Genomic DNA, 13,823 nt, shown 5'->3' on the forward strand with positions numbered 1-13,823 from the left:
TACACTATGTAAGTATTATAAGACACAAAACCTCTCTGTTTAATTAAAAACTAAATTATTAGATCTTAAGAAACTATAGAACAAGTTCTGCCCAATTTTGCATAATTTATAAAAACTTGATAGTACAACATTCATCCTGTAGGTGTCCTGATTTTGAAATGCAACTTCACTTACGTACAAAAAACACTCTTTTGAGGACAATGAGGTATTGGACAGAGAAGACAAGTGGTTTGAGAGAGTTATGAGGGAAACCTTGCATGTGCAAATCAACACCCCCTCGCTCAACAGAGGTGGAGGCCTCAGACACAAGCTGTCCTCTATTTATCATGCTGCCCTTGCATCCATCCCCAGAAAAATCAGGCCCAATTCACATCAGCACCAGCTTGGACAATCCTAACGACCCACTTTAGGTGATAAGAGGGGTTGGCAGAGGTGTGACTATTACATCCTTCACCCCCTTTCCTCCATTGTTTTCACCTAACAAGCCCATTCAGGCCAAGGGGTGGAGTGAAACCAAACCTGGAGCACAAATTTGTGGGCTCTAACCAACTATCTTCAGACTGAAGAAGCTACTTGGATGAGTAGTGAAACGTTTCGACCTAACAAGAAGAGGTCCAGATGCCAAGACTCAACTTCCTGTTAATGATGGTATGTTTCTTCAACAGGCACTCCAAACTAAAGGCCTCCATGCATCCATTCTGTGTTTGTGCATCATCATCAGAACAGTTTGTTAATTAGTTAATTAGCCAGTGTTGGGTTTTTTGCTTTGTTCAGGTCGATGCCAGATATAAATGGAGGGAGCAGCAAGGAGGCAAATCCTATAATAGTGGGGGCAGCCTCCCTGTTGATACACAATCTAGTTCTGGTCTGTTCAGGATCAGGTCTTTACACATGCCTGTTTCAGATCTGCTCTAAAATCACAAAGACTTGTGATTGAATAAATCATATCTTTATGAATGTTATAGGGTTCCCCTTCTGTTGGGGAAGATAAAATTAATAATTTCTCTTTTAGGCAGTTGTGTTGCATATGCAGCATTATTCTTTATTCTACATATATTCTTCTTTATTTCTGTGGAGCTAATCCAAACTGACACTTTGCAACTTTAAAAAATATAGTTGGAGCAGTTGCTAATAAAATTTTAGACATTGCTTTCCAGATGTGTCACCTTAGTTTAGCTTTTTCAGCCACTGGGTGCTTTGTGCTGTTTTCTATGCTCTCTCTCTTTTCCCCTTTCTCTCTCTCTTTCTCTCTCTCTCTCTCTCTCTCTCTCTCTCTCTCTCTCTCTCTCTGTGTGTGTGTGCACATGTGAGCAGGCTGGTGGATGAGGTCCCAGGGGGCTGGATTACCCCTCTGCATGCCCCAGGCCAAGCAGCTCTTGGGGGGGATTACTGTGAGACCTGCACCCTGGCTGGATTAGAGCGCTGGACCTCATTTCCATCTCCTTATTTACCTCGGCCCACCAGAGGAAACGCTCAGCTGCACAAAAACATGCTAATTGATGCTGAGAAAGCCATGGAGAGGTGTAACACTCACTCTGTAAGATTGTTTTTTTGGGAGGGTTAAAGGTTTAAAGATAAGTTGTTGAAAAATACTTTTTCAGTTAGTCGCTAGATACTGCTAGGTTATTATGGAGTGTGTGTGTCACAAGTTGTATGTGTGCACATGTCCAAGTCTACATGTTTGCATTCTTACTGATGTTGCTGGTGTGTGTGGATTTGTATGGTTGAATGATTTTATGTTTAAACAGGTGCATGTACTGTACAGTGTATGTGTATGTGCACTTGAATTGTTAGTCTGTGTTGTTGTTGTGTTTAAGTTGTTTATACATGACTACTATACTTCTTTCAGTATAAATGTTTGTGTGTGAGCATCATAGTGGAGGTCCTCATTATTTGGTGGGGTCGCGCACAGACATGGTCACGGCACAATGAGGACAGTTGGCGGACCTATTCCTATTCCCGCAGCTCTTTAACGAGCTAGTGATGGGGAGAACAGCCCAGTTGCCCTGGCAACTGGGTTGAACTCCGACCTCGGAGGTTGGCAACCTGTATATATTAGGATCACAGCCATATGCAAATGGCCCGGCGGTCCTTTTCCCCCATTCTTTTCTTCTACTAGAATGTCCTTCTTGTTCCATCCTGGACTTGACATGTGTGCTAACAGTGCCCTTGCTCTGAAGGGCGGGGGTGGCAGAGGAAGGGTGCTGGTACGTCCATTAGTGATTGCTGGGGTGACAGGAGCTCACATTCAGCTCAGACTCCACCGACGTATGACCCTACACCCTGCAGAACAGTACCACAAAAGTGAATCATTAGTGGAGAAAGAGCTTCAGGATGCTCTCAGTTATTAGACACACTGTCTTTGCATGTATTTTATAGCTAATTTTTCTAACTTGTAGCTTAATTTTTTTCAGTGCTGCAGTCCATGTTTTGCTGATAACTGATCTAAACATGTTACTTCCCCAATTTACTTAAACCCCCAATAGGAGGCATTTTTGTATTAAAATAAGAGCTACAAAATCATTTTGATGATACACTGACTCTGCCATCTCTGCCATTGCAGATCTTGCACATCTGTTACTGCTCTATGGAACTTTGGAGTCCTGTCCTAGAGACCTCTTGCAAGAACTGTGACAATGGAGGATAGCAACATGGTAAGTTAATGAAATTAGGTACCCAACTGAAATCACTTTACAAAACGTGGATCATCCAAAGTGTATCAATGTATCAACATTGTTGATACATTGATACACATCAACATTGTTGATACATTGTGGATGTATCAATGTATCAACATTGTTGATCAACATTGTTGATACATTGGGGGCAAACAGTAACTATTGTTGCTCATTTGTGTATTAATGTTGTGCTTGAAATCAGTTATTACTGCATTAATACTCCTTACTTACGCTATATCAAAGCGGCCTGCACCTGTCAACATACAGTAGGAATTGGGGGAGAGCATGGACATGGTCTGTCTGTCTTGTCTTCCATCTCTTTTAAGTCTTGCCAACAAGTCTGATGTTTAATTTTGTCACTACTACATTTAGACCAGCTTCTTTTGGTCATAGTCATAGTACATTGCTTTACATTAGAATTGATCAGTTTCTTCTGTAGTAATTGATCAAGCCCATCTGCATTTTGCGTTTTATTTCGCTAGTTTCTTTTCAGGGTGTGAGATTTTGCTTTTGTACCTTTGCCTTGGGCATCCTGGGAGATTTAAGAGGTTTATTTTTTTTTTATTATTTTGTACAGTGAAATTGGACATGATTAGCTTTGTGTGAACATGTTGTAATGCAGTGTATCTTGGTGTACTGTGCATGCATCCAAGGCCACATGATTAGGAGAGCTGTAATTAAGTGAATCTGATCAGTCTTTTCTCCTTTTATCTCGTGTAAAACATAATGACTAAGGAAACAAAAATCCTTCTTTAATTGGTAAGCAAGTGCTAATCAAATGTAATAATAAAGATTTGCAAGATTAAAGAATTAAAGTCTTTTACCATCTACATTTCACAATATTGTGAAAAGATTAAGGTATTTGTGAAATCTGCAATGCATAAAGGTCAAGGGTGGAAAGCACTGTGTGTAACCTTAAAGCCTTCAGGAGGCACTGCATGAGAAACTGTCATCCTACCATGATAAATATAGCAACATGGGCTCGGAAATACTTTGAATCTCTTAATACAGTCCAGTGCTATGAAAGAGAGTGGAATGTTTCTTGTAACATTTCCTGCAAAAGACTGCCAAGAAAACTAATACATAAATGACAAAAAAAAATAAAAAAAAAAAAAAAAAAAAAAAAAATATATATATATATATATATATATATATATATATATATATATATATATATACATATATTTCATAACAGACTATTATAAGGCTGTAATGTGACAGTATTTGGGTGTGCCAGGGTCCATGGCATGGTTGGGTTGCATATGTGTGCATTGTTCATTTTAGTCAACTCAAATTGACTGTAAGTATTTGTTGAAGGTTTTTTTATTAACTAAATTAATGAGAATCATGATGAAATCTCTGTTCAACACATCATCACTTTTTCAGCAGACAATCTTTATCACAGTCCCCATCTGAAATTCCTGAAGGATATCTTTATGGATGGATTTGAACATGAAATCCTCTCTCTATCCGTGTGTCTTTCAAATCTTAGGCACAGGTCCAGTTTTGCAAACCCACAACTGCAAAGCTCAGTACTGGACACACATTTATCCCAATACCTTTAGCCCTAGATGGCTATACAGTAGTTATATGCCCATCAGACACAATATTAATACTAGCTGGTGGTTTTGAGGTTGAGAAGGTGATCTGTTGTTTGTATGAGCATTCTGACAAGTCTGCAGCTACACAGCCTCACAGCTATGAGTTGTTCTGACACCTGTTGATCATAGCAGCACTAAAACAACAGATCAAACCACCACTTTTTGTTACTGTTTTGGCCGATTGGTGTATTCACACTGTAAAACCTCGCCCTGGCGGTAGCCTGTTGATACTGTAAGAATGACTTGTCTGATATTGTCCCAGTCAGAACACAACACAAAGTCTTCTCCAGAGTCATTGTTATTTATGTGCCCGTACCACTGCACTGTAAAAAACGTTCCTGTTATTTTTATTTTGTTTTATATCTAGATATTCAATGTGAATAATTTCTTTACTCGCTGCAGATTAGTAAAGCCTTCCATTATTTTCCATTTTTATTATTCATACCAGCATAATGGATAATCAATGACTAAAACACTTACTAAAACGTACTAAAATTAAAATAAAGAGTTTTACTGACTAAATCTAGACCAAAACTGAGAAAGTGAAGGACTTAGATGTGACTAAAACTAAAGTGAAAATTCCTTTAAAAAATCAACATTATGAGTAAATATATACAATCAGCACAGAGGTGATTAGGGGGACTTCGTATCAACAGATGCTGCTATCAAGACAACATCTTTTTCTAGGAAGTCAGTGGATATTTCAGCAGGACAATGACAGGTCGCACATGCTACCACAGTGTGGCTTCATAGACACAAAGTGTCTGTGATTAACTGGGCTGCTTTGCGTCCACATCTGTCTCCTTTTGAAAATATATGCTGCATCATGAAGAGGAGAATCAGACAATGGCAACCACACACTGTTGAGAAGCTTGCAGTCTTGTATCCAGCAACAATGGGCAAATCCATTGACAAAACTGCAACAAGTAGGATTCTAAGGATTATTTTCCAAATTATCAGACTAATATACTACTCAAATGCAATAAATATTCAATTTACATTTCTTTCCTGTTTTTTTCCTTTAATGTACATACAGTATATAGTTCCCTAAGTTCTCAGAGATTATTCTTGTCCTCCATCTGAAGATGAACCCAGAGGTTCCTATCCCTTTGTCCCCTTATACAGACACCCAAACCAACCAGCAGGAGTCACTAGACTAGCACAATAATGAGGAGATGTTCCCCCACTGTCTTCCTACCCATGAGCATTGGTCATTATGATGGATGGAGCCAGAAGCAGTGCTGCAGGGACTGAACTGTAAATTGGTCTCTGGGGTGGACAGTGAATGCTTTTACCCACTTTTGGCCAAATTCCTCAAATTGTAAGTGATTGGTGTTGATGGACACTTTCGTCTCACAAAACCATGTGTATCAAAAATGAAAGCACCATACAGCTGGCAGAGCAGTCTGTCAACGTCGTCCAGAGCAGTCATGACTCCATATAGTTTATATATTGGGTTTTTGTCAATGACATATGATAGTTTAGCCATCATACTTTTCACCCACACCTCAAAACTGTGCAGGAAAGAGAAGAAAGCAAAGCTGACCTTTGTATTTAAGACTGTCCTTTTTTATCTTTCAAACCAATCTTAGTGGTGGATGAAAAATACTGCATCCATGTTCATTTGGTGAGACTTAGCACAGCCAAAGGGTTCCACATGTCAAAGCTAGTTGAACATTTGATTCAATGTATTCTTCTAAAATAATGGTGGAATGAACATGATGCATGAGTTAAATGAGGTCAGTTCCTGTAATTTACTGACATCATAGAGAATGTGTTTTTGCCGGAGTTGTAAAATTCTGTTGTTCATTTACAATAAACCATTGTCGCTGTACAACCGGGGCTGCAACTAATGATTGTATATTATGCATTAATTGGCACACATTTTCAATTGATATTCTCAGCCTACAAATGTATATGAGCCTTCAAACTCATCTTCTCCTGAAGGCGTCATGGTGGACTATCGGAGCATAGTGGTGCCAATGAATTCCCTTCTACCAACAACTTTTCAGTTGTCCTGCCACCTGACAAGTATAACAATTTCTTAAACTCTTATGTGGAGGTAGGGAAGTTATGTCAAGGTCTTCTTTTCAATTCTTTTCCATTCTTTTCACAATTCAATATTTTTTTTCTGTCACTCTGTGTGTCAACAGGTGCAACTGTAAAGAGTCCGTCTTAAAATGTGCATCCTATTTATTTCAATATCACACCACCTGAGTGACAGGCAGTTCACACTATCATTCTGTCAGTCCTGACGATAGTGGAAGAGAACACAAAAGAAGAGGCTCACTGATTAACATCTGTCAAAGCATGTTCAAGGTGGCAGCGTGCATTCATTTTAATGTGTATACTGTAAACAAACAGTACAGAATATTTGATACTAGATACTCTGGAACTTTTATTTGAATTTATTTAATAATATCAAATTTAACAGACTATAGTTAATGTTTATTGAGAATAATTATATAATGCTTTGTGATTCTATACTATTGTATCTTTTAAACAAATTTAAACACATTTGAAATCACGGTTCTTGCATTTTCTCATTCTGGAAGTGCAGTGTGATTTGCTCTCAGAACATCACTTTGTGACTCTTCACTCACCTCTCTGGGAAGTCAGACTAAGTAAGAGTTTAATTCTGTTAACAGACCATTCTCTGCACACTAGGCAAACTGGGCTCAATAGGGCCTGATTTATGTGCTGACAAGCTGTGGAGACTTGGTGTGTTTTGTGTGCACTGGAAGACATATCACTGCTGGAAGCTAAATAAAAAATCAATGAGAGTGAGGCAGGTTGGTTAGGGAGAGCGTCCGCTCGGCTGGAGTTTAACAGCATTTTAACTCTCGGCTGACTGAGGTTGGGGGAATGACCATCGATTTTAACCAACCACCCCATTCCCACCACCCCCCGCTCTCTTTTAATAAATCAGTTTGGTGTGTGTGCGCGAGTGTGGCATAATTCTTTTTCCTTCTACGTCAGACACTTACAACCCCCTGCAAAAGTACTGGAATCACAAGACCAGTTTATTTGTGTTTGCTTTACACTAAAAATATGTGGTGTATATGTCAGAAAATGTGAAAAGTCTCAGAATTTTGCATTTTTGGAGTTCAGCTGTTCAGGCTTAGTAGAAAGCATGACTTGCCACCTAACTGTAGGTTGGACGTTTGAACAAAATGATCAGTTACACAGTGAAAACATAATACTTTGATTGACTTGTGCGACTTGTGCACAAAGACAGCTTGGTTACGATTAGGAACAAAAACTTGGTTCGGTTAAGTTTAAAGATAAAATATGTACTTTCTGGAATAGTCAACTCACTCTCACAACTGTCTCCCATAGTCAGTTGAAACTTCTGTGCATCTTATAATGATGCTTCCCACTTTTTTTTCACCATTTTTGTTATTTATCATGCAGAGGTTTTTATTTTGCATTTTATAGCAAGTGTAAAATTGTACAGTTTCATTCTTTGCTTCTTAAAATAAATCTTTCTATTTCTTGTATCATTCTGTGTTGTATTTCTTTCCTTTGCAAAAAGGTTTACAAGGTATATATGGTTCTTGCTTTAGAGGAGCTCACAAAATATTTAACTAACAAATAGTGCATGGTTTTTAACTCCCTGATTTCATAACGATTTATAGGAATGTATTTAGAAAGCATTTATAGAAACAGTATGTCTAATCAATTAGATGTATAAATGTACATTTAAATATAGTTTCTTAATCATTTATTTCAACTTTCTAAATTATCTTAACCACTGAAACCTCCTAAATAACTCTTTTATGTGTAATTTAATACTTAAAAATACTCTCTGCAGTTTCCTTACAGCCATCACCCCCCAAAAACTAGCAAAACCACATAGAGACAGTGTCTGCACCCCAACCATCTAAATCACATTTATCACAAACCCAATACAAGAGTACTGATTCATAAGAACTTAGAACAAAACAGTCAAATGATAACTATGATAACTGTTTCTTATAAATCCATTAAATGAGTAAATGATTTGATCAAATCGAAGTGATCATCAAATATATTTATTTTGTCTTACTGAAACCTGGCTGCAGCAGGAAGATTAAGAATATTGAATAAAAGTATAATAATAATCTGAATAAATTAACCTCCCTAAATCAGATTAATTATCATGTTCCTAGAAGCACAGGAGGAGTAGCAGCAATCTTCCACTTAAGCTTATTAATCAACCCCACACCTAAACATAGTTTAGTCTCACCCTTAGCTTCTCAGATCCAAATGTGAAACTGGTCTACTTGGATGAGTAGTGAAACATTTTGACCTAACAAGAAGTCCAGACGCCATGGCTCAGCTTCCAGACAACTTCACCTAGATGACTGAGAATCATCACTGATCATATAGTAGTTTTTCCCAAAAACCCGCTTTTATCTGACCATTTTTATATAATATTTGAATTAAACTTTACTTCTACTCCAGTACAAGTCGATTATCTTGATATTACTGCAGCCTTACTCCAAACAATACTCAATACTGTTGCCCCTCTGGAGAAGAAGGTAGTGAATCAAAGGAAGCTAGTTTCATTGTATAATTCACAAATCTGTAGCTTAATTCAGACATTGCACAATTTATTAATATATAAAGGCAAGAGCCACATATTATTGTTCATTAATAGAGGCAAATAACAACAATCCGAGGCTTCTGTTCAGCACTGTAGCCAGGCTTATGAGTCATACCCCGTTTGAGCCAAGTATTCCCTTAACTCTCATTATTAATGACTTTATAAATTTCTTTACAAATAAAATCATAACTATTGAGAAAAAATCAGACCTTTCCTGCAATCAGCATGGATGGATTCGCATGTGCAACAGCTCTTGACCTTATTCGACCTTAGACCACTTTTCCCCCGTAGTTAATTTCAATAATTAATTTAATAATTTAATTAATTGTTGTTGTCTGCTGTTCTTCTGTCTCTTCTCGTTCCACTCACCCTAACGGTCAAGACAGATAGCCGACATGAATGTATACCACAATACTTGAAGATGAGTTATGATGGTGGTGTGAGTGTTAGTAATCAGAATGATAGACTTGGGTGTATTTGTGCACTTAGTGGAGATTAAAAAAGACTGCACAGCGTCAAAGATCTGCACAAGAAGTGCAGGTGGTGACTGAGTAGCAAATCTTCACCTCAGGGCTTTGCTTACACTTAACTTACCTACATTAACTTTGCTTAAACTTGAGTCAACTCCACTGATAAATAAGAAAATACATCAAAAAAAGTATGTCAAGATTTTTGCTTAGCGCCCCATGACAAATAAAGATGAGATAAAAAGAGTTTCTTATTTTTGTTAGACAATCCCAATCACAGAATCCATTTCAAAGCACAGATATTTGCTTTCTTTTTTAAATAATCCTCTCTGTATCCAACCATCTTTCTCTCAGGTCCAGTTTTGCAAACGCAAGGCTCGTTAATGAAATGCCCACACTCCCTCCAGCTCTTCTGGGGGCACAGAGGCATTCCCAGGTCAGTCAAGAGCCATAGTCCCTCCAACATTTCCTGGGTGTTGTGGGACATGTTCAGAACACCTACCCTGGGATGCATACCAGAGACATTTGAAACAGGTGCTCAAGCTACCTGAGGTGGTTCATCGTGCAGAGGAGCAGCAACTCTACTCTGAGCTTCTCCTGGGTGACCAAGCTCCTCATTCTATATCTAAGGGTGCGCTTTGCCACCCTGCAGATGAACCTAAATTCAGCCGTTTGTATCCAGGACCTCATCCTTTCGGTCGTGACCGAGAGCTCATGGCCATGGTAGATTTACTGGTAAATCTAGAGCATAGGTTCAGCTGTACATCGACCGCAATACTATTGCCAATGCATGATCCGTCTGTTGATCTCACGCCCCATTCTTCCCTCAGAGGGCAAGCCATGGCCTCACACTTAGAGGTACTAATTCTCATCCCAGCTGCTTCCCACTCGGCTGCATACCACCCTTGGTTTATGTTCTTTATATGTGAAGAGAAGTATTTTAAATTCTATTCTGGATTTTACATGGAGCCACCATACACCGTGCCACTCTTACATGTTTTGTAGAAAGCAGTCCCTAAATGGTCCATTCAAAGTTTGTGCTCAAAATGACGTGTTTGTTTGTTTTGTCCCCCGAACAATTGATAAAGACAATGTGACAAAAGTACAATAGATTAAAAGATTTATTTTAAGAGACTCAGGTGGAGGAAAAGGGTAGCAGCAAACAAGAGAAATAATGGGTGTGGGAGTTGTTAAACAGGTGAGTCCAGAGTCAGAGAGCAGTGGATTCTGGGCAGGAACTTTGGGATAGTTAAAGAATCAGATCTGTGGACAGGAAGTAAACTAGAAGTGGTCAAGTAGGATCAGGCAAGGTATACTGGGTAAGGTGGTTGAGGGTCAGAAGAATGGCAGGCAGTGGGGACAGAGATCAGTGTGAATGAGGAGGTAACTGTAGGTGTTGTAGTCCGAAACAAGAAGTTAGTTGAGCGTATGCTGAGAGATAGATTTTGTGGTCAGGAGGCAGGGAGCATTAGAATCTGAGGTAATTTATGGCAAAACAGGTGAGTAACTGTTGAGAGGAGCTTGAAATACTGAAGAGGAGACAGAACAGGTAAACAACAAGGGTTCTCTACAAAACAGCAGTCAGTCTAAAAAATCAAGATTCCAGATAGAAGCAACGCAGTCCAAAATCCACAACCTTAGGTAAGTATGATTGAGGCCATCAGAGCGTTTACATGGACTCAAACCAGGTTTCTCTGGTAATCTGGGAAAGCATTTACAGGCACTTAAGAAATCTGGTTACTAGAAATCCAAGTATACATGAAGCAAAGGAGTAATTTGATTTCTCCTCTGCCCTGGGCTGATTTTGGAAGCATGGTCCACAGACTCACTGCTGCTCCTCCTTACGGTAGGCTTATTGCACCACTTCCTGTTGCCAAAGCTAACTTGCTATTCAATTGTGCTGTGTTTGTACAACTAACGTTAACGCTTTAACCAAATTAAAACTAAATACATAGTTTTAGTGCACAGCGACTGAAGTAAGACTTATAACATATGCTTGTATTACTAGCTCAACTGTCAGCCATGGCTTCTTCTTCTTCTCCCTCTGCTTCTCCTGCTCTGACCTGCTCCGTGTGTCTGATGTTTAGTTTCTTCTTGGCCTCCTCTGGTGATAAAGGGATTTGTCCATCCATCCATCCATTTTCCACCGCTTATCCGGGTCCGGGTCACGGGGGGAGCAGCTTAAGCAGAGATGCCCAGACTTCCCTCACCCTAGACACCTCCTCCAGCTCTTCCGGGGGAACACCGAGGCGTTCCCAGGCCAGCCGAGAGACATAGTCTCTCCAACGTGTCCTGGGTCTTCCCCGGGGCCTCCGCCCGGTGGGACAGGACCGGAAACCTCCCCTGCGAGGCGTCCTGGGGGCATCCGAAACAGATGCCCAAGCCACCTCAACTGGCCCCTCTCGATGCAGAGGAGCAGCAGCTCTACTCCGAGCTCCTCCCGGGTGACTGAGATCCTCACCCTATCACTAAGGGTGCGCCCAGCCACTCTGCGGAGGAAACTCGTTTCGGCCACTTGTATCCGCGACCTTGTACTTTCGGTCATGACCCAAAGCTCATGACCATAGGTGAGGGAGGAATATAGACTGACCGGTAAATCGAGAGCTTTGCCTTTCGGCTCAGCTCTTTTTTCACCACGACGGACCGGTACACCGACCGTATTACTGCTGCCGATGCACCAATCCGTCTGTTAATCTCACGCTCCCTTTTTCCCTCACTCGTGAACAAGACCCCAAGATACTTAAACTCCTCTACTTGAGGGAGGATCTCCCCCCCAACCTGGAGGGTGCAAGCCACCTTTTTCCGGTTGAGAACCATGGCCTAAAAAATAAAGGGATTTGTAATAAATGTAAGTTATTTGCAGCATCAGAAGCGAGACTGAACAAATTGAAGACTCGACTCTGCACTATGGAAAACAAGCCAGCTAGTGAGGTTCCACTAGCCAGTGCAGAGCTACCTAGCCTAGGTAGCTGTAACTTTAAAAACTCGCTCCCCGACCGCCTAAATTATATATATATCAAAAACCATTACAAGAGAAGTGATTCATAAAAACTTAATACAAATAAAGAGGACTCCTCTCTCAGAACAAAATAAAAAGACAACTATCAAATGTGGACTGTTAAATATCAGATCTCTCTCATCTAAATCCCTGTTAGTAAATGATTTGATAGGTGACCTGGCTGCAGCAGAAAGAATACGTCTATCTGAATGAGTCAACCCCACCCCAAGTCATTTGAATTATCATGTTTCTAGAAGCACAGGTCGGGGTGGAGGAGTAGCAGCAATCTTCTACTCAAGCTTATTCATCAACCCAAGACCTAAACATAGTTTGAAGTCACTTGAGAGCCTCACTCATATTATCTCTAAACAAAACTGGAAAAATCAAAAACCAGTCCTGTTTGTTATTGTGTTTTTTCCTAAAACCCTCTTTTATCTGACCATTTTTTAATAACATTTGAATTTACTGTATTAAAGTTTACTTCACCTAAGAAAACAATGTACCTCAGTGGATGTTTATCTGAAAATTCTGTTGACAAATTTAAGGAACTGATTCTATCTTTTATTTCAGAGCCACGTACCAACACAGAGGAAGGCAGTCATCCTAAGTTTACTCCAGTACAAGTTGGTTATGTTGTTGATAACTGTAGCCTCACTCCAAACAATACTTGATACTGTTGCCTAACTGAAAAACAAGGTAATGAATCAGAAGAAGCTAGCTGCATGGTACAATTCCCAAGTCTGTTGCTTAAAGCACAGATAATTTAAGCTGGAAAGGAGGTGGCGTTCCACTAATTTAGATGAATCCTGCCTAGCCTGGAAAGACAGTTTAATAATATGTAGAAAAGCTCCCTGTAAAGTTAGAACCACATATTATTCCTCATTAACTGAAGCAAATAAGAACAAATAAGAAGAATTTCTTTACAAATAAAATCATAACTATTAGAGAAAAAAATCATCCAATCCTCCCTGCAGACGGCATGGATGAACTCCATCGATGTGTCTCTTAGACCCTATCCCGACTAGACAAAAGATGTATTCCCTTTGATCAGCACGTCCTTAATAGATCAGATCAATCCGTCCTAACTAACAGGCTGCGTACCACAGTTTTTTAAAGGTTCTGTAGTCAAGCCTCTACTCTTTTAGTAAATGTAGTAAAATAGACTAATATCCAATCTGCCTTTTATCTATAAATTATTGAAAAGGTAGTTTCAAAGCAAATATTTGACCACCTGCATAAAATTAACTTGTATGAAGATTTCTAGTCAGGATTTAGAGTACATCATAGTACAGAAACAGCACTGGTAAAGGTCACTAACGATCCTCGAATTATCTATCAGATAAATTCCAGTTGGTGCATGTTAATGATGAGTCTTCTATGCACACAAACGTTAGTTACCGAGTTCCATATGGTTCTGTGTATGGACCGATTTCTTTCACTCTATAAATGTCCCCCTAAGGCAATCTTATCAGGAAACACACAAAATTTCCA

This window comes from Anabas testudineus, chromosome 9 (assembly GCF_900324465.2).
Source record: "Anabas testudineus chromosome 9, fAnaTes1.2, whole genome shotgun sequence".
NCBI classification, from domain to species: Eukaryota; Metazoa; Chordata; class Actinopteri; order Anabantiformes; family Anabantidae; genus Anabas; species Anabas testudineus.